At 42.5% G+C, this 22,529-nt stretch overlaps 1 protein-coding gene and 1 long non-coding RNA gene across 9 annotated transcripts in view; both read left to right on the top strand.

Moving 5' to 3' along the window:
- The window catches only part of MAP4K4 (mitogen-activated protein kinase kinase kinase kinase 4), a 245,918-nt gene that overhangs the window by 21,679 nt on the left and 201,710 nt on the right, over positions 1-22,529 (top strand). The gene's annotated exons all lie outside the window — the stretch shown is intronic.
- LOC122463914 lies at positions 1,400-21,137 on the top strand. Its single transcript, XR_006287668.1, has 4 exons — positions 1,400-1,613; positions 14,708-14,713; positions 19,728-19,732; positions 21,126-21,137. It is a non-coding gene; the product is annotated as an uncharacterized LOC122463914 (long non-coding RNA).

Genomic DNA, 22,529 nt, shown 5'->3' with positions numbered 1-22,529 from the left:
GTCATCCCCACCCTGCCATGCCCAAATTCAAAACAAATGTCATCTAACGTATAATTTCTCCAACACTGATAGCAAACATTCCTCTCTCCCACAGTATAGTTAAGAACACTACACTCGCCATACTAGGTCAGACAAATGGTCCATCAGGCCCAGTATCCTGTCTGCTGACAGTGGCTGGCGCCAGATGCTTCTGAGAGAATATACAGAACACCACCTCCCCAAACGATGTTAACTCTGCTGGCAGGAGGGCTTTTTTGTTTGCATAGTTGCCATCTACACATAGGGTTCTGTCAACAGAGCCGTGCTGTTAGTTGCGGGGGAAGGGAAGGAACACGTTCTTGACCTACATAGGCATGCTGGTGTATGTTGTAAGTGTAGACCAAACCTGGCTTTTTCCAAGGTTCTGGCTTTACTACAATTTTAGGCCCCGGACTTGCAAGCAAGCTGATCTTTGTGGGTGGGATCCTTGTGACTGTAGATAAGCTTTCAAGATCATGGACTTAGGGAGTAGGTGTAGTAGTTCATCAAATTCATTATAATGAAAACAGTAACATTTGGTGAAGGAAACCTAAAATGTTATGGGACTGTTCTTTGAATCTGCCACTTAGTCATCGTTTTCTTTGTTGATTAGAAGTCCTCCACACAAATGCAAGGGTCTTGGGCTCCTTGGGAAGCATTTTAAAATGCATCTTGAGGTTACATGCCCTTATGTTTTGACTCATACCTTATTATCTTATATCTGATGTTTCTTCACTCCGCAGGAAGCGGGTGGGTGTTTAAGCTACAGGAAATCATATGCAGCCACATTTACCAGCTTGCATTCTTTATGTATCCAGGTGAAGCAGTTAGTCATCTACCCAAATTTTCTCTTAATGGCCCCAGGCAAATACTTTGGCTCACATAATGGTGCACCGGATAACAAGCTCTGGGGATAGAATCAGGGTGGATTTGATTTAAAGCAAATGGATTTAAATCACTAGTCAGGAAGACTCGATTTAATCATGGATTTCTACATAAGTGCATTCTTGTAGGTTGTCATAACCTTAATACATATTCTTCACAACTCAGAGATAGAGGTAGTTTTTATTTTTAGAAGGTACACACTATACATTTTTGAAGTGATTTATTTTGAAAACTTTTCAGATTAGTTTTACAGCTATATCGGAAAATGAATGATTGTTTGGTTATTTCATTTACCAAAGGTAATTGAAGCAAATAGTTCACCTCCCAATGACTTCATAAATATCTCCAATTCAACAGGTTAATCATTAATATTTGGAGGATTTTCTAGGAGGAGAAAACATCACCAGACAGACATTTAAATAGTTTTATTTAACCAAAACAACAACGTTATGTATTCTGGATTTTTTTTCTTCAACAGCAAACATAATAATTTAACAAAACAAGCATATGAATTTTTGAATTTAGTTAAACATTCAAGTTTTTTAAAATCAGGTTTGTTTTTGTTAAAATTGTTTTTAACTAAAATAATTAAATGAAATATATTTTAAAAAACAAAACAAATAGACTATGTCAGTCAGGTCAACATGAAAAACTTAAAATATTGGCTTCTGCAGCTAACTCAGTCGTCTTCATCTTCATTTCACCATTTTGTACATAGTCTGGAAAAGAAAAACAAGCTTTCCTGCTTTTTCAGGTCCCAAACGATTTCTCAATTTGAAATGACAGAGTATTTTCTTCCTTTGGACTTTCTACACTGGCAGAAGAAGCTACTGCTGTTAAAAGTGAGATTAGCACTTCAGCAGTCTCTGAATCTAAGGACTTGGCTACACTTACGTTTTATAGGTCTCTAACTTGCTGGCTCAGGGGTGTGAAAAATCAACCCTCCTGAGCACAGCAAATCTGAGCGCTTTAAAGCGCTAGTATAAACAGGCTCCGAGCGTTGGGAGCCAATCTCCTCGTGGAGGTGGATTACCAGGAGCGCTGGGAGAGCTGTCTCCCAGTGCTCGCCCGCGACCACGCTCACACGTCAAAGCACTGCCATGGGAGCATTCCCGCAACAGCGCTCTGAAGTTTCCAGTGTAGCCATGCCCCAAGTGCTTAAGTGACTTCTGTCAGTTCACTGGTGTGACTTTCTTTAAAACATCATCAGCAAACATATATTTCTTGAATAGTTCACCCTTAGCTCTGAAGTTTATTATAGTTGGCATTATGTTGGGATGATTGCTGGATGCATTTTATCTCCCCTCCCCCCACCCCCAAATCCATTAAAAGAAAAAAAAAATCATTGATTTTTATCCACCCTGGATAGAATAGAGCAGCAGGGCAACCAGTGACGGTGCATTTATGTACATTTAATTCCAACCATACGTGTACAAATTATTGCTATATTTTTATTCTATCAAGTCTTGCTGATTGTCCTTCTAAATGGCAGATAACAAAATGACTCAAACGCTCAAATTTGGGTGCCTACAGTTTTGGCTGAGATATTCACTTTGCCTGGTTTTCAGTGAAGGTGCAGGGTTTTTTTGTTCTTTCCTTCCTTCTGCCCTCATCTGAAGGAGGTGACGGGGGGATTGAGCCAAGACTGTTTTTTAGGTATTAGGAGGTACTCAGAGGAGTTTCTGTAATAATGCCATCTGGTTCATTTGTGGAAGATCCACATTGATTCCACAAGCAAATGGTTTAGAAAGGCGTGTGTGTGTGTGCGCGTACGAGCTAAAAGAAGGGTGAAAAGAGAATGTTCAGGGTTTGGGGTTTGAGAAAAGCAACCAGCTATATATATCAGTCTGTGTTTCCTAGCAGCAGAAAATACTCTAGCTGAAAGTCCAGGTAAATGGGCAAATCTGAAAGGTAATCCTTCTGAAAGGATTTGATGCTGACCTGTTTAATGCGATAAATAGACAAAAGTTTCTAATCATTAATTGCTTCTGTATGGCAAACTCAATAATAAAATGGATTCTTAACTAGCCGGGAATCTCTTCCTTCTCTCCATTGACTTGGGCTTGGCTGTAGCAGTGATAGTTATAAATATTTCAGCTATCTGGAAACAGTTAAATTCCTGGGAAAGGTTTAAATTACAGCACATTTCCAACTTTACCCTTTTGAGTATTTGGATTGCTAGTGCAAATGCAACGGAGACATTCACTTTGCCCTCAGACATAGATCCATCCACGTTTGTCCTGCTCTGCTGAAATCAACCCTTTCTGTGCCACAATCTCAGTGCTGGGATTGTTTAAAAGAGCAGGGTGATTATTTTATAGAGTAAAACTGTGCCACACAAAGGTGTTGTGCTGTCCAAGGACTGTTCTTAGGCACCAAAGGGATTAAAGGACATACTATAGAAAGGTATCATCTTATGTCCATGATAAGAGGCACTGAACATGCAGAGGGAGAGGAGGTTAGCACCCCTCCTGCCCACCCTTAAAAGTAGTGTTCAAAAAGGACAATAATTTAGCTAACATGTACATCCACAGTTCAGTTCTCTTTAAACAAAAATCACAGAGTAAATAAATGCATCCTGGGAACAGATTAAGCCATGCTTGGAAGAAGGAAATTTCTCTTAAGCTCAGTTGTGATAGTGGCTTACGTAAGGGTTTTTTGTATTAAATATTTGATAAATCTGTAGTAGACTAGAATTCTGGTTTTGGTTTTAATTATTTAAGATTTTAAGCCTGAAGAACATTGACATTCCATTCTCCCCCCTCCCCCCCACCTCCCATGACGTTGTAACTTAATCCTTTCCTGTAAGTGGCAAGTTGTGCTTTCTAGAAAATTATATTCAAAGAAATTACTTCCAATTAAAGTAACGTGTGATGCAGTGATCCTATTTCCTAGCAGTCTGGGAATGATTACTTGGTTATAATCATCGTCTTATAATTGGAGATGTACAGAACAATCCCTGCGGAATTAGTGATAAATTTCTAACTCTCGGAGGTCTGATGGCAGGAGCAAAGCCGTTTATGACATTTAGTGCATCAGAAGTGTTTGATTCACCTTATTACTATGGAAGTATTCTGTATAAAAATACCCACTTTCTTCTTGCCCCACAGTGTCCTGCGCTAGTGTTACTGGCAGCATGTGTGTGTGTGTGTGGGGGGGGGGGGGGGAGAAGAGTGACATTCCTCCCCCACCCCTTCTCTATATTCCTGTTTTCCTTGAGATCCGATAGCCGTTTTATTATTTGACACTGATGAAACTTGCCCGTAGTGTGGAGGAGGTTGTTGTCAACCCTAGATTTCAAACATGTAGGGAGGGATGTGTGAAATGCATACAACTGTACTTCAGTCTCATAAATGTATGGCCTCAAATACTCATGGTGCTCACACTGGTTGGCTTGCTTGTTTGCGTTGCTTCTGCTGGGCATCTGCGAGACTCCTCCTCATTAACTGAATAAAGGTTGGAGCTTTCACCTGATTGCTGTTTAGCTGCAGTTAATAGGCTTTTTGCCTTTCAGGGATTGTTTATGCAAACTTGTCCTTCCACAGAGTCTTGGACAAAGACCATTTGTATTGAGCAGATATACCTACTTTTGTCCTTTCTTCTCATTGTAGTTGCCTGACCCAGCACTCTGTTGTTTTGAAAACATTGAATGGTGGGAGGTTGAAGGAGAAAATATAAACAATTCCTGGTAGCTGTTCAGCGCAGCCTAGTACAGTACTACTTTGTTGCTGTTTTTCACATAGTTTGCACTGATCCAGCAGATCCAAGCCTGTGGGGGAAAAAAATAATTTTTATTATTTCTGGCAGTATAGTTGTCCTTAATGAAGGTGTTTGTGTGCATGTGGGGCGGTGGGCTGGGGGAAGTGGGTGTAAGTTAAAGATAAAATTGTTGATCCTATGTGAACAGCTGTAATGCTGACACTTAAATATCTGGTTTTATAGTCTTAACGGAGTTGAGTGTTGGGTTCCTCCCAGTGGATTTAGGCCTGTCTCTAACCTGAGGGGTTTTTACATATGCCACCACTTGACCAGTCACAAGTGACAATGGAATTGCAGAATTGGAACGTTTGGCTAAGTGAGCCAGCGCCTCCTGTCAGTTTTCCTCCTTGCTTTTCATTAACAAAAGTGGCCAGCATAGATCTGAACTCTGTGTCTTCCAGAATAGTCCCTACCATAGTTTATCCTCAGTCTTACTTATTCTTTCCTACAAGGGTTGTGTGTGTAAAATGGCTCAGACACTGGATGAAGATAAGAGGGAAAAAAACTAAACAAATACCTCGCTGTGACAAAAAGTATAACTTGGGTTGCTTTGTCTTTTGTGCCAAGCCTCCAATCCATCATCTGCCAGTTTCAAGGTCTCAGCAAGGGCTTCCCACTGTTTGTTTGCCAAGAACTCAGTTGCTTATTAACCAGCCCTGCTAAAAAGAGTGCTTATTGTTAGACACTTACCTGTCTTGCCAGTCATGGCTAAATGTCTTCCCTGCTCCTCCATCTCCTTAGCTCTTTCTGACAATGCCTTGTATTATGTTTCACTCTTTTTGAAGTTTTTAATTGAGAAAGAGGCTCAGCCTAGACAACAATTTGACCATTTCACACTGATATGTTGCCTTGGGTAAAGAGATACCTGTCAGATCTTGATTTTTCTGAAAAATCACCCTAAGCGTTCTGGTGTAAAAGATGTGCCTGCTGTGGGCCAAAACATTGACTAAACTATTACTGGATTGCTGTGACTCACCCCACCTTTACTTTGAGGCCAGGTCTACAGTAGGAGTGCTTTGTAGGTAAACACTGGTATTACCCCCTTTTCCCCCCCCCCACATCTGGGGAAATAAACTATTTATTTTTGCTGATATAACTGTCTACAGTAGGGGCTCTTGTTTGCACAGCTATATTGGTCACACATCACACCCCTGACCAAAAACCTATAATGGCAAAAGCTTGTAGCATACACTTGGGGTATATCTATAGTTGTGTTGCTGTACTGGAGACATTTACTACAGCCCCGGAAAGGGAGACGGGGTTCTTCTGTTCCTGTAGGGGCTGGTCTATACTACAAAGTTAAGCCAATTTAGCTAAGTAGCTCAAGGCTGTGAAAAATGGTCTAGTCTGTGCAATGTAATTAAGTCGAGCTAAGCTCCAGTGTAGACACTGTTAGGTTGACAGAAGACTCCTCTTCCATTGGTGCAGTAAGTGTTTACGCTAAAGTGCTGCAGTGCCACTGTCATTTCTGCTGTAGACGTGCCCTAGAAAATCTACCTCTCCGAGAGATGGCAGCTTGGTTGATGGAAGAATTCTTCTGTCGACTTAGCGGTGTCTACACTGGAGTTTAGCTTGGCTCAACTACATTGCACAAGGTGTGAAATTTTTCAAAGCCCTCAGTAGTTAAGCCAACCTAACTTTGTAGTGTACATCCACCCTTGGCCTGAGATGGTTCAAGCTCATATGGAGGAGGTCCCATCCTGCATCACCTGGGCTCCTCTACTGTTGATTAACACCTGGACAATGCCTGATGCCTGTTTCACTCCTTGCCAGTTCATCTCAGTTACACAAGTTACCTGCTGCCAAAAAAAGATCTGGGTCATTGCTCCTAAAATAGATTCAGTGCTGAGCAGATTGTTCAAGCAAGCTTTCCTTTACTCATAGAGGTTAATGTCTACCCCCACTGGGATCCCTAGACAAGTGCATCAGCCTCCTGAAGAAGCCCTGTGTGTTTTGCTACTCTTGCTGAACACTGTCTTAAAGGTGTAAAATCTGTTCGCTTATACGTATGCCTGAAAGGAAGCTTGGCTGCTGCAATATATCTGGGGCAGCGGGGCGGGTGAACTGTTTTTTTTTTTTAAAGTTGCTGATGGTCACTTACATTTTGCTATGCATTCAGTTATTTGTGTCCAGAAACAATGGGGGTGCATCTGACACTTTATAAATATACAAACAGGTGTTTTACTGGCACAGAGCTGTGATAGCCGATGTCTGCACACGCAGGATATCTGTCCCTTTAGTGTGGTCAGAGCATAATATGGTTATAATGGTGACTGTCTAGTTCTGATAATGGTTGTCAAGAAACCATTATAACCACAGGATGCCTTGACCACACTGGAGGGAGCCATTCCAGTTGGAATCTTTCATTTAAATCCATTTTTAAAAATGGTTTATGGTGACAGGGCTCTGTGAACTCTGTGATCCCAGACTCATGGGACTGCACATACAATTGGCTATTGTGTCCATAGGAGATTCTGCACTTTTGCTGTAGCTGGGTGTCTGATGTGGCCATTTTGCCCCTTAGAGACCTTCTACCCAAAGGGGAGTGCATTAAGCTAGCAGCAGGGTGGGAGAATGTACTGCCTAAAGGGGGAGCCCCACAAAGCAGGAGGACAGCTCTCTGGGCTTGTTAGGAACCCCTTTGTCTATCTCTGAAGGTGTGTGCCCTTTTTTGGGGCATGTGGGGGACATGGTATCTAGGGGCTGAGTTGATGAGTCATTGGTGCCAGGCAGAGCTCTGGGCTGCAAAGTGTGCCAGCCCTAAGGTACACCCCAACACAAAGCCCTTTGTGGCCCATCCCTGCACAATAGTTCAGTATCTCCCTTGGATTGCCTGTAGTAGGGGGCCTTTCCCTTCTCAGAGGGGCAGTGGCATGGGGGTTCCCCACTACTACACCCCCGTAGTTGGGGTATATCTGCTTGGATGGCAAGCAGGCTGGACTGCATTCTTCTCTGTACTACTTGACCCAGGAAGGATCTTTCTGCTCAACCATGATTGGATCTCGCTGAGAGGTTCTCCATTATCATGCATACAGACATAGCACAGCACAAGAATATGGTGCCTTCCTTTCAAGAGGGGAACAGATCCTGTACTAGAGTCTCAAGGCCTAAACTTTAGAAACTCTTCTATCTTCTATAAACCAGAGAGAAGAAGTTATTAATCCTTCAGAGGCAGGGCCCCAGCAACCTGGGGAAAGGGATACCGGTTCTCTGTGTGAACAGGTAAAAATCACATGACATGCTTCAGGATTGCTAAAGGTTCCTTTGGGAGGGTGGGGTGGTTAAAAAGAGAGGCCCCCATATTCCTGCAATTTAGGAGCACCTTGCTGCTGACTTCTCACTCTACCTTAATTCCTGACCTTTCTTGTCCCCTCTGTACACCCCCCTCCCAATATCAATCAGTTTTGAGTGTTCCACTTTTATTTTGAACATTGACATTGTTTAATATTGCACATTGTACCTTTATGATAGTATATATGTAAAAGTCACTCATAAAGAACATTTATAAAGTGCCTAAAGAAATCCCGTGAAAGCTAACTTCTAAGCTGAGGCTTTTTTGTACATTTTTTTTCTGGAAGTGATTTTTATTTTTCTTTCAGAGCTGTAAACCCCTAGGGAAGCTTATGAAAGATTGTTGATAAATACATGACAATAGCTGTTTTATTAAACAATAGTATCAGACAAATTTAGTGTATGTATCTTTTGAGGCTTTGTTTAAAAGTCATATCAGTTTTTCCATACTTAATGTAGACTGTCTAATATTGCATTGAATACATTTGACATTTGTGTGAGATTTTTATTTTTGTTGGGGTATTTTTTTGGTCAGGATGTAAAAAATCTCCCCTATGTTTTGTCTCTTATCCTGTAGCTGCTGCAGCCTGAAAAGGATCTTGCCTGTAGATAGGAGGCGGCCCTGGTTGAGCAGGGGCTGGTGCGGGTTAATGACCTAGCGCCTCCCCCCACCCCACAGTCGCTGGACTTTTGGTGTCAGATCAGTACATCTGATCAGACACTGCCAGGTTCCCTTAGTTGAAAATTGGATACCTGGCAACCCTAAAGTTAAAAAACAGATTGTCTAGGTAAAACCTGGATGGTGGCTACCCCATCATCTCCCCATCTAATAAAATAAAATCCCCTATATGGGGTAATGACACCAGCTACTTGGAAGTAGGAGGAATAGAACAATTATTCACATCAGACCTAAAAGTGGCAATACTTCAACAAAAAAACTTCAAAAACAGACTCCAACGAGAGACTGCTGAATTGGAATTAATTTGCAAACTGGATACAATTAACTTAGGCTTGAATAGAGACTGGGAGTGGATGGGTCATTACACAAAATAAAACTATTTCCCCTTGTTTATCCCCCACCCCCCACTGTTCCTCAGACGTTCTTGTCAACTGCTGGAAATGGCCCACCTTGATTATCACTACAAAAGGTCCGTGTCTCTCCCCTCCCCCTCCCCCCCAATGTGTGCACTGAGTGCTGATGGAAGACCTTTGACATATGACCTGAGGAGATGCTATGTTGGCATGTTAGTTTTTCTTCCATTACATTTTCAAATTTATTTATATTCTGGATATTCAGCTACTGATGGAATGGGGTTTTTATCCGCCTTTCTTTCTTTCTTGTGTACATCAGTGGTGAGGGCTTTTATTACCCTTTTATTTATTTTAAAGAAGGAAGCTGTCTTGGCAGGGAAGCAAGCTGAAAAATAAAGCAAGAAATTCAAACAGAAGGGGGAAAGGATTTTTGTTCCCTATTAGCAGTGAAAGCATGTACCTTCTCGGGACAGACATTTGAATGTATTATTTTTTCCCATTTCTCTGATGTGCCTAACAGTCTTTAGGTGTACTTACAATAAACATAATAAAAACCTCAGCTAAATGGATGTTAAACCAAATAATTCCCTACCCAGATGTCCGTAAAAACAAACTCCCTCCGTCAAGCAACCCCTTGAGAAAAGCCCTGAGTAGATAGGTTTTGCAGTGTGCCCCTAAAGGTTAAGAAATGAGGGCTCTGTTGGACCATAGGGAGGCAGAGGGAATGCAAATGGCCTGCCACCAGAGTATGAATCTAGTGACGCATCTAAATGGCTAGATTAGAATGTTAGAAGGGTGCTCACTAATGTATGAGGAACCCAACCATAAATGGCTTTATAGTTTAACATCAATACCTTGTATTGCACCCAGAAAGGAACTGGAAGTTAGTCCAGGCTATGGAAGCACAAGTGTAAGTGGTTCCTCATGCAGGGATCACACTGGTGTGTGGGCAGCTATATTCATAGCTGGGGTCTTTACAGTTTTCACATAGCAATAATCCAGTCTGGAGGTGACTATGAAGACATGGACAGTATGGTCCACATCTGAACGAAAAGACAGCAACTTGCCAGATGCAGTTGGACTAAAGTGTGCGGCTGCTGCTGCTCCCTGGACATACAGAAACAGCTGAGGGTTCAAGACCCCTGACAAGGTGGCAAACTTGAAAACCCCCATTAGCCTCCGAGGCGTGGGAGCTGTGGCTGCTATATATTGAATATTGGGAGCTGTTTGTGGCTGTAAATACAATTCCAGATATGTGACTGGTATTTACATTGCAGTCTAGGGTCGCTCTCAGAAGCTGTAAGCCTCATAAACTTGATTCAGAACAGACTTTTTGCTGGTGCCGTGGCCATGGAGGAAAGTTGCTTTTCTCCAGCGCCACCAGGGATTATGGAAAGGTGATTCTTTTCACCACTTTAACCAGGTTGGATGGGCAGGAGGGGGCAGCCAATGGCTCAGATTTCCAGCAGTGCTTAAAAGCCACTAAAACACTGAAATTTTGACTTGACTTTTTTAGTGCATCACTAACCTGCAGGGTGACGAAGCTCCTAAGATACCACAGTGATGAACAGGTTAGAAATGCCTGGACAGGAAGAGGGCTTTGCCCGGTGGGGGATCTGACATTAAGAAACCATTGAAAGGGATTCCTAGCTGTTGGCTTGTTGCTTTATTTTAATGGCTCAAAAATGGAAAATTACTTTCTTGAGCCACTTAAGAAGTGGGACCTGAGCCTGGTCGACGCTTAAAATTTAGATCAACCTAGATGAAAAATTCACATCCTTGACTGACATAGTTAAGCTGACCTAGTCCCTGTGGTACATGTGGTTAGGTTGATGGAAGAATTACAGCCTCTGAGAGGTAGATTAACGGGGGGGGAAACCCTTCTGTTGCTTTAAGAAGTGTCTACAGTGCTCTGTGCAACCCCCCCCCCCCCCCCAAAAAAAAAACACAAACAACCCACCTTGAGAAATTTTTTGGAAAAAGGTCTATTTTGGGGGGCTTACACCTCCAGATTCCTGATTCCAGTGACCCCCAAGAGGCATAGCAAATTTTAAGAAAATCTAGTTAAGTATATGTATTTCAGAACACTTAAAAGTGTCATACTTTAACCAGGAAGGAGAGGGACAGTGGAGAGAAAGGGCTCCTCCTCTACACAGCCATCTGCAGAATTCAGGCTCTGAAAGGTGTGAAGAGGCATATGTCCTCAGCTGAATGAGAATGCCCTGTGGAGATGAATACAACCTGACACAATAGCTCTGAGAGGTGTTAATTGCTCCATTCTTCTCAGTGGTGTTCCCATCCCACTCCGGAGAGCTTTAGAGCGGTGATGGGCATGAAGTATGCCTGTTTTCAGCTCCACACCCAACAAAGCAGGACTTGCCCAGATCCTGGTTCACATGGGAAGGAGGAAGGGGGACTCAGATGAGTGGGGTTTAGGAAAAGGGCGGGTCCAACTCCTGTAGATGGGCACAGGCTCACCCAGATCCTGGCACAAACACAGGGGGCAGCAAGAGCAACTCAGACAACCCCAGGGGGGAACAAAGCTCCTATGAGGGGCCCAGGGTGGGGTGCTCAGACTCCCCTAGATGGCAAGAGCCCCCCAGATATGAGTACGCACATGGGAGGGAATAAGATGGGTCTGACTGGTGCTGCTGTTCTCCTCCAGTCCTGCTGCCACTCACCCCCACATCCTCCTTCCCAGTGTCACACACTTCTTTCACCTGAACCCTCACCCTCTCTCCTGTTCCCATAACCTCCTCTTGCTGCAGCCTCAAACCCTACTCCGCTCTCCCCCTAAAACCCTCCCATCATTCTCGCATCTAATATCTTCCCCCCCACCCCCGACGGATTACATTCCCTCCAAAATAAAACTGCCACCCATGACTCAAATTGTTGTAACCTCCAGACACTCAGTTCAAAAAGCCTTTGGTCTTAGGTGAGGGCTTGCCGCTTGTAATGAATTGATCCTTAGTTAATTGAAGTGTGATTTCAGAGCCATCAATCTTAAGAAAGTCTGTGATTCATCCAGTCACTAGTACCTTCCGCTTTAGCAGTACAAGGCAACAGAAGGAAATTGTTTTTTTGGGGGAAAAGGGGGTTCCTGTAACTTGGGAACCCCCTCAGTCAAATGACCCCAAATTCAGAATGCTACTCACATTCACACAAGGCACACCAAATTTCTAAGCGATCCGAGTAACTACAGATCTCAGAGCACTTACAAGAGTTGATCTTTAAAGCATGTAAAATGGCAGGAATGGAAACCCTCTAGCTGTTTTTCTGTATTGGTGCATGTGTGCTGTTAACATGTACCTTTGCTTAAATACTGTTCTCAGTTTGGGTCTCCCAAAGCTTTAGTGGGTGCCATGTACTACTTTGGGTGAAACGCAACAGTTGAGACTATTTTGACACACATCAAATCAATACTTTGACCTCTAGCTCTTTGCAAAAAACACCCATCTAGAAACTTTTTGAAAAAAATGATTGTTTTTCCCCCCCAAGGCTTATCTCAGCAATCCCTAGCTCAAAGGACACCAAATTGGGATCACTAACCCTACCTTGCATCCCCTGGGGCACACCAAATCGCAAAGGAATCTGACTAAGCATGTTGATTTTAGAGGCCTTAGAAAGGTCAGTCTTAAAAAGAGAAGTTGTGATGCAACCTTAACTATAGTCATGTTGCTGCACCACTATAATACAGAGTTTTTCTCCCATGACCAACTGGGAAGAAGCAGAAGGAACTGGAGAGACCCTAGAGGTATTGACACAAGAGCACCCTGGTTTTTGGCAAGATGGGAATTGTGCCGTGTGACCTGCACTGCAAGGTGTGGGGAAAGGCTACGGTTCAAATCTATCACTCTAGTCCAACACCACTTTCAACTATCTGAGCTTACAATGATTTCAACATCTTAGTAACTACTGTCTGTTTTGGGGTTTGGGGTGCAATCACCACTTGCCCTGCAACCCTGGGTGCTGAATGGTGCTTTGCTGCTGTAGCTCTCAGCCTGGGATGCTCACAACCAGCCTACAAGCATGCAGGTCACACCTTGAGTGTCTGTGTGCTAGAGAGCCCTAGTTCAGCAGCTCTGACCTCAGCAACCTGTCTATAGCTCCACCACTACATTCTGTCTTTCACCAGCCTTGATTACAACCAGCAAGGTGTTCTGTGCAATGTCCAGCCCTCTCCTGGACAGTTCAGAGAAATCATGTGGTTTGTTTGTTCCTCTAAAGACACAGAAGCACATCATAGCTTATTAATTTAACTGCGGTAAATACACTTTTCTCTACAAAAAAACAGCTCTGAGTTGGTTTATAGTAAATAAAACATTTATTAATGATTTCACATAGGTTAAGTGATGCCAAGTAAAAGGAATAAAGTTAGAAATGGTTACGAGCAAATAAAAATGAAAACACACATCTAAAAGTCTAAAACAAGCAAGGTACAGGCTTTGTTCAACGTGGTTTCTCTCACCATTTTCCCTTTTTCCCAGCTGTGGCTGATTTTCTCTGTCAGGACCTTCCATAGACGCACAAGGGGCTGGCTTCCCTGGTCTTCCTGGGTGACAGATCTTTGCCTAAGCAGGTTTTTCACCTATATTCAGTTCCCAGAGACTTCAGCCCTGCAACACCCTTGGTCGAAGGACCTGTCTCTTTTAGCTTTCAAGAGCCCGCTGGCCTCTTGTGTCTGGGGATGGATGCCAAAGATGGCTTCTGTCTTTGGAAGATATAAGCAAAGTTCAATGACTTTTGTTTCAAGATGCAAGATGACCTCATGCTGTTCTTCCCTTCCTGTGGGCCTCCCATCCCCCTGTATGTAAATGGAGCTCTCATTGTTTTGATTCCACCATGCTTAATTTACATAGGAAACAGATAAATAGCTGCCTTCTCTCCTGTCTGGGTGGGCACCTGTTTCTCCCTGTTTAGCCACAGATTTTAAAGCATAATATAATTAATTATTTGTATTTCCTCATATAGTGGTAATATATATGTTTCACAGTGATGTTAATCACTGGTGTGTCATTAGCTTCCAGAAAAGAATTCACCCTATACACTGTTATAAAACAGTAATATTGTATTAAATCAACTTATTCAACAGCTTATCACTTGAGGTTCAGCCCCCATCTTTATAGACCAGTAAACTTTTGAAATGGAGTCTTCTGAGGGTTACCCGTCAAAGTAAAATTTATTCAAGCTATGAGGAAGGCAACATGGAGTTTGGTAGTGAAGGAAGCTCCATGCTCTTTCTTCCCCCGTTTGTTGGCTTAATAGCTTTTTTTTTTTAACCATTATGTAAAAATGAACCTTCATTGCCTTTGTGTGAAGATGGGGCTGGCCAGAGAATCAAATACACATTCCTTTGTAAGGCAGACCTTTTTACCAACTCCCCCTGAAATGCCTGGTTTAAACACCTGTTAGTCATAATTCCAGCATATATCAGTTATTCTGAATACACCTTGCCTACATACACTACAAAAGAATATTAATGATCAGTGAGTTATTAGTTTACAAATGATTTCTCACAAGCATAGGTACTGGAACTAGGGATGGTGGGGCGTGCTGCCACACCCCCTGGCTTGAACTGATTTCCATTATATACAAGATTTTACCGTTTGATTCAATGGCTCTCGGCACCCCCACTATAAAAATTGTTCCAGCGCCCCTGCTCACAAGTCTTTAAATTTCAAAAGTTTTAACATGTTCAGAGGATTTCAAGCTTGGTGCTCAGCCTGATGTCTGCTACCTTTGTTTCACCTAGTAAATCATGAGTCTAGAGCTGAGGGAGATATGTATGACTGGATGCCCCTCTTAATGACTGCAGACTGTTTTAATGAGTTTCAGATTGCCAGAAGCAGCTGTCCACCTGCAGCTATCTGTGAAAGCTGGATGTTGAAAACAATTTCCTTCTGTTATAAGTTTTTGCTCTCAATCCTGAGCTCTTATGTGAATGTACTAACTCTTATATACAGGCCTTTTTTTCTTTAACTTTTATTATGAGTAGTCCCATTGGCTGAAATGGCTCTATAGGACTGATATGGATCTCCTGGATTCTCAAGTCCTGCCCCTTGCTATCACAGGAAACTACTCATGGTGGTAATGTTAAACATGCGCATAAGCGTGCGCTGGATTTGAATATAAAGCTCTATGCTGTCAATATTAGATTATCAGACAGTTTCATCGTTTGTAGCATAGCTATTTGTTTTGCTGCCTCATCTGAAGTGTACTTTCTTAATTTACGAAATTTTTTTCTTCAAAGAAACTTTTTTTTATACCAATATGTAAATCAGCTCAAATGATTTCCCTGGAAAATCTGTTTGCAGAGAGGTGAGGCTAAGTCCTCAAATATGTTATGGTGGTAGAGCATGATTAAAAGCGGATTAAAGTGTGCACTTTTTTTTTTTTTAAAAAGGGATTTTGTCCTTCAGTCTGTTTCGTGATGACTTGTGCTGTGTGCCCATCCCTCTCTATGCTGGACGATCTTGGCAAAATCTTAATAGAAGATCTGAATAGCAGTCATGTGAAGTGCTGATCTCAGCTGCAGCTCTGCCTTCCTGCAAAAGGGGAAACTAAAAAAGAAAAGTGTGGGTATGAGTAGAAAGAAGATAATGGGAAGATCGAGAATTGCTGCACTGAATCAAAGCCACATGCAAGGAGCATTTGAATCAGAGCATTGTACGTCACTTTTGAGCGAAGAGCTTTTGCAGCTGTATAGTTCACTTGGTTTTTTCCCTGTGTAATTTGTTATGAATTTTTCAGTGTACCAGAGCCACTATGTATGTTGCACCTCAGAGCGATATAAATCATGCATGTTAACATGTTAGAGGCCAACTGTTCTGGTAGGCTGCTAGCGTCTTTAAAATTGGAGCTTCTAAACCCACAGAATTGTGAGTCTCCCCCCATTTCTTGGCTTAGCACATCAGTCAACATTTGTGTGTTTAATTTTAGTATCAAAAAGGAGAGAGCTCTGTCTAGTGCAGCTTTTGGTGATTGTGGTAAAGTAAACTGATGAACAGTAGTCCCCTAAAGTGTACTGGTGAGCCCTGATTATACTACAGAAATAACCATCTCTAAACACACTCATGAAACGTGGTTGTGGCATAACGGTGCTACAACATGCTTTCTTGCCTTTGTCAACAGAAATAAGCACACTAGCAAGCTCTGTCTTAGACTAGACTCCACTAGGGTTAAAACAGGGTTACCTAGCATAATTATAACACTTTACCTATGCACCCAGGCATGTTATATTGGAACTGAGCCCCGTAATGTCACACAATTGTGCCTTAATGGTAGGTAAATTTACAGATAGGTATTCCTTCAGGTGAGCCCAATATAGAGGTTCAATACTTACAGAGAAACTGGGCAATTTTCCAATTCCTTTAACATAGTGCTTGCACTAAGTGTTGTAAGGAAGGTGAAACAATAACAAATATTAAAGTTCATATTTATCCAGAGAATTTTCATGCCCTTTTAAAAGCAGAAAACCAGTGGTTCTTCCTTGTTCTTCTTTAAAGTTCAGTGGGGCCTGGTGCCAAATCCTGCTTGTCTTATTCGACTATTTCATAGACCTCAGTGAGGCTCCATATCTGAGGAAGATCGATTATTTGGCCCACCCTCTGAAACTTTCATAGCCAATTGTCAGATAAGTAACTAATTCTAAAAAGAATTGTGTTTGATGGCCATTGCCTTTAGACACTCAGAGTGCAGGAATGCTGTACAATACCAACATGCAGCTGTTCTCTTAACATCAGAAATTCTATCTAGAATTGTTTTAATAGATTTCTATGCCTTCTGCTCTGATTGGCAACTGCATTTAACAATCCACATGCTTGTCCACAACAAGCACAGCTATCTCTTGATTCCTACTTTCTTGCCCCATCTTTTAGCCCCACACATTTGTTATTCTCTCCTCGTCCTCCTCCTCCTCCTTCCTTGCAATCCGCTGCTGTCTTCAAGCCTTTTTAAAAAACCCTATAGGTGCACTGTTCATAACAAGATTTAGTTGCCAGCCATGTTTCTTTACCTGTACTACTAATGCATATCTATGTATATGCACATGTAATGTATGTATATACGATTCAAAAGCTGACGTACTTTTCTACTTCTCATTTATTTTTGCTTAGACTGCAAAAAATAAATGCATTACTTTTATTACGCTAGCTCTAAAAAATGTGCTGGGTGCTTCACATAAACTTAAGAAGACATGTCTTGCCTTGAAGAACTTTCAGCCGAAGTAGAATACATAAACCAGGGGGAGGAGGACTGGAATACAATAAATATTCAAATATAATCGTTAAATGAAGTGCGTTTCACTTCTGTTAATAGTTTCACTTCAAGGGTCTGCAGTGCTGCAGTGTTCAGTAGCAAACGCTGCAAATAACGTTTACCCTGGAACTCTTGGAAGAAATTCATGGAAATGTTTCTCTTGGCTTTAGATTTTGTCAACACTTGCTTTGACCCAGTCTGTGCTCTAAATTGTGCTTTGTTTAGAATTTTCCTTTGCTCCCTTCCCCACAGCTTCCCACTGCCTTAGGGATGGGCCTCGTGGGCAGGGGGTCCAAGGCCAGGTCTATGCTACCAACTTCTGCCGGGGTAGCTGTGCCAGTGGTGTGAAGAGATGTGATGCTCTCTGACTGACATAGTTGTGCTTGCAAAAGTCCCAAATGTAGATGCAGTTTGACTGGCAAAACTGCACGTTTTCTGGTGTAGTTTGTTTTGCTTAAGGGTGGGAGGGAGGCTGGAATATGCTGTACCAGCAAAAGCACAGTTTTGCCTGTCTAGCTGCATCCACACTAGGAATGCTTTGCCAGTACAGCAGGGGCGGGCAAACTTTTTGGCCTGAGGGCCACATCGGGTTTCCGAAATGGTATGGAGGGTTGGTTAGGGGAGGCTGTGTCTCCCAAAACAGCCAGACGTGGCCCGGTCTGTGGCTCCTATTCCCCCCCACCCCCCCCGCTTCTTGCGCTGACGGCTCCCCTGGGACTCCTACCCCATCCACCACCCCTGGACCCCCCACCCCTGACTGCCCCCTGCAACTTCCCTCTCCTTCCTGACTGCCCCCCCCCCCCGGGCGCAGCGCCCTGAGGCTGCGGGGGAGAGGGGGCAGCAGGGGAGGGGCTGGGGGGCGAGCCTCTGGGGCCAGGAGCTCAGGGGCCGGGCAGGAGCGTCCTGCGGGCTGTAGTTTGCCCACCTCTGCAGTATAGTATATCAGTTTTTCTATACCAGCAAAGGCTTGTAGTGCAGACATGGCCCAACTGTCCACTTTCCTGCTTCTCATCTGCCTTCTCAGTACTAAGCTTTAAAATTAATCGGGAAGGGAAAATATTTGCTTTTAAGGGCAAGGGTTGAGGGAGAAGAAGGAGCCTGTTTATAAATTAAAATGACTCATTTGTAGGGTTGGCCAAGCAGCAGGGCATTGAGAGAACAAGGTTTCCAAACTTTTGAAAGCTGAGCCATCCTCCCAATCCCACGTAGGAAGATGAAACTCCCTTCAATCCTGCTACAGTAGCAGGGCAGCATGGGGGAGACTTGCACTATTACTCATCTAAGCCCCTCAGCCCAACTAGTCCTTTGCACCAGCTTCCCGCCAGCTGGGCACACCATGTACTTTTGGGAAAGACCACTTGGAGGAAGGGCCAGTAGGGGGGAAGTTATTACATGGATGACCCTGAAGTTACAGCTGCATGCTGGACAGATAGACGCATAGGCTCCGTCCTCAGAATGTCTGTTCAGCCCAGCCCAATATATGGTTATTGCCTTGTTAACCAGGAACGCCTGCAACTACCTGATCTCTTGTGATAGCTCTTGGTACCTCTCTCCCCGCAACGCTGTGAGCTCTTGAAAGCTTTCAGTTGTACACATACATATGCGAAAAGAGGGAAAAGGAGCATAAATGACGTGGACCATGTTGGACCCTAGCAGAGCTCTACAATCTGTTTGTTTTTAATTGTTTTTCAAAACATTATTAACAGAAAATCTCTGTCGGTGTCTCTTCCCTGCCCCCCTCCCCTTACTCTATCCATGAGGTAGTATTTGTGGCAGCGAATGCAATACCAAGTGCCCATTTCTTTTTCTCAATTGGAGAGTAAATTAGCATGTCAAACTTGCATCAGTAACTGGTGTATAATTTAGCTTTACCCCGGGGCTGTAGTAAGTTTTACAGCCTTTCTTTATAACATTTCCCTGAGTTTGTGTTTTTCTTTCATGTCCCTCTTGTTTGCTTGAACTGGGAACACTCTTTGCGTTTGTGTTTACTGTCTGCCTTTGAGAAGTTAGCGTCCCTTAGGTGTGCAACTGAGAACCAGTCACGTGGGTGTGGCTGAAGGCTGGAGGAGGAATCGTAGACAAGCATATGCAGGAAAATACATATTCCAATTCCTTGTACTGTGGTGATGAGTAATCTTTAGGTTAAAGCAGAACAGCATGGTTTAAAATGTAGGACTTTAATATCTATTGTTTCCTCCCACCAAACTGAACTGCAGAGCGGGTTCCTTTCTGAGTGGTTTTAAAATGCTGTAAGGGTACTGGAGCAATCTGGGAAAGTGTCTTAATATATTTTTTCCTCTAAGCTTGATTCTTGGATCTTCTTAGGACCAAGTTGTAAGGGTGCATAGAATTTGAGGGAAAGGAATACACAAATGGAGAAAAGTAAAGTACTTTCAGGACCGGCATCCCTGTCAAAGGCTGTGTGTGAGGGTGAGAGGGGACCATGATTTGGGCAATCTAAATGATTTGGCATTACCTTTCCTTAGTGTTCGTAGTTAAGTATCTACTGCAATTCTTCATAAGCATAGAATTCAGGCTTTTTCTTCAGCGTTGCCCCTGTCTTGGCTGCCGTACACACACACGAGACTCTCACTTGAACGGGCTGGCCTGTTCTGAGGTAAAGGCTACAGCTCACGTAACCTGACCACTTTGCAGTGTGGAAGCTGGTAGTCCTGCAGTGTCTTCCCACTGTTCCCCTGTGTGCCCAGCAGTTCTCCCACAATTCACTGGGGAAGAATCATACTGCAGTGCTAAGAACCATAGGATATGGCCCCAGCGGTCCCAGTGCCTCACTCAAATGAGTACAGCGCCAGTGTGGATGCAGCTGAGTGGACACTACACTCGCGTGTGGCTTTGCAGTATGGTTGCTCACGCCTGAGCTAGGCCAGCCTGGGTGCTTTTATGTGGGTGCAAATCATCTGAGTTCATGCTGATGTGAAGATCCATCCATAGACTGGTGTGGGGAGAAACCTGAGCTAACAACTAACTGTGATGTACCATGTAGTTAAAATAATTAAAGTTTACCTTTATCATTATGCTGTGGCTTTCGTTTTCATCTTTGTGATGTTTGGAAGTGTCCCCTTTTTGTGAAGTGCAAGTGCATTGTTTATGTTCTCATAGATTCATCCTTTGTGTTCCTCTAAAATAAAGGTTTCTGATCGACTGATACTTGACTCTATATTTAGTTAGCTTTGTGCACCTTCAGCCTGATTTTTGCCTTGTTTAGTTTTGACCAGGCTCTGGTTTCTTCTTTTAAGTAAATACAATAATAGTGGAGAGGAACAACATTTTGAGAGCACAATAATAAAAGTAACCAAGTATAAAACTTTCAGCTAAGTATTATTACTCTGATATTTCTGACACTGCATATATGTGACTTACTCCCAGGGTGTCTCTAATATTCTGAAACCAAATTCAAGAGCCAAATGCTGTAATGCATCTCTATTAATTTGTGTCTGACGTGAATTAATTTTTGTACATGTTGATTATTCTATAAACTACATAAATTTGGATTTAGTTAACTCTGCAACCTCCTTCTTTTGACTTACTAAATGCTCTTTTGTATGACGGCTCAGAGAATAACGGCAAATAGAGTGTTTGATAGTAATACTTGGAGAAAAGCCAGCACTGCTCCTCTCTGTAGGTGGGGTGACTACCCTTCATAAACATGATGATTAACACAGTTAAAACGAAAAAATCCCTGAAACGCACCCTTTTTCCTTTCCATGTCATGCTCTGTTTGCGTGAGGCGATGATCCTGCACTTTGTGTCAGACAGGTGACTCAGATGAAGGAGATGGAAACAAAGTCTGAGTTTCTGGTTACTCTTCAGTATCATCCTTATTACCTTTTAACTGCATCTTTCACATTTAGTAACACAGACAGCTGTAAAGAGTGTCTGTGTAAAATTTTTTACTAAGTTTTTTTTTTTTTTTTTTTACCAGGCAATCCCCCAAACTCTTAATTCTCCACTGTATTACAGAGGACCAGTAGGAATGCACATAGCTGTGATGTTTCTGCTTTCCAGAATGCACCAATGTGTATTTAAATGAACATCATAAAGTTCTCAAAAGTGCATTGCAAAAGAACCTAGAGGCTTGCAGAAAGACAGAATGGTGAAAATTTTGTCCTTAAGCCATGAAAGACAAAGGTTGCCTTGGCTGGTTTAAATGGGCTTTTAGGCCAAACTTCAGTTGCAGGCTTGGAGCCTGGAGGTTCATTAATGTCTGTCCTATCAGGTGCAATATAAGAACTTGAATATCATAAAATAGAAAATGTTTGCCCTGAATCTCTACTTCTCTTCTCCAAAATAACTTATTTTTGCAAGCCAATCCCTGATCCAACATTGTTAGTTTCACAATTGCACAAATTTATGCAAATCAAAGTGCAACTTGTTGGCCAATTGTGGCTCATGGGATCCTAAAATCTGGTCTCTAATGGCTCCTTCTGTTCGGCAGTTTTCCTTTAAACATGGAGGTATCCCTTACGGAGACCAAAAAGTCTAGAACCTTCATTTAAGTTTTTATAATGGTTCTGTGAACACCTGGGCTTTACTTTTTTTTTTTTTTTTTTTTTTTTAAAGCTTCATGTTTTCTGTAAAAGTGTCTGTTTAGCTGGAGGGTGAAAAACAAAGCTGATAGACTGCAGGTTTTCATGGCTCATGAACTCTGCCAACCACTTTATCACAGAAAGTTCCAGTAAAAGAAAACACAGGGTTGTCTGGCATTTTCTGTATTTGGGTGCCTTTTAAAAATACAATTACAGCCAATGTAAATTATTATACAAAATAGATGCAGTTCTCAGGATCCTAGAAGGTTGTCATTGTCCTTCCAAGTTGTAAAGTGGATCCCCTGCGCTTAAATCATTTGCTGCCTGAGATAATGGTTTAATATAGCATTTGAAATACTTGGAGGCTTGTAAGAAGTCCATCTCATTTGTGTATAGACCCACAAGCAATGTACTGAAATTGTTGTATTAACAGTCCATATTCTTTAGATGACTCTCTTGTTTTCCTTGCAACTGATCAGTCGCAAAATGCTATAGAAGTCTGTTCCACTCACCGCCCCTTCTCCTGCAAAGTCTTGAAATAATGGTAATAATTGAGCCCATGTGTGACCCCCAGCGTGAAAGAAATTGTAGCTATGAAAAGTACAGTTTAAATAGTTTGGATTTTTTTATCATTTTAATACACAAAACTTAGAGAGGCAGGCTCTGAAGTCAGGGCATTGCAGGGGGGGTGGAGAACCCTGCTGAACAAGTACTAGTGGATCTGTTGGCTGAAATTCTGCT

Source organism: Chelonia mydas, chromosome 1 (genome assembly GCF_015237465.2).
Source record: "Chelonia mydas isolate rCheMyd1 chromosome 1, rCheMyd1.pri.v2, whole genome shotgun sequence".
In the NCBI taxonomy this organism is placed as follows: Eukaryota; Metazoa; Chordata; order Testudines; family Cheloniidae; genus Chelonia; species Chelonia mydas.
The sequence above is the reverse complement of the archived record's forward strand: the minus strand, read 5'-3'. Positions and strand labels throughout refer to the sequence as shown.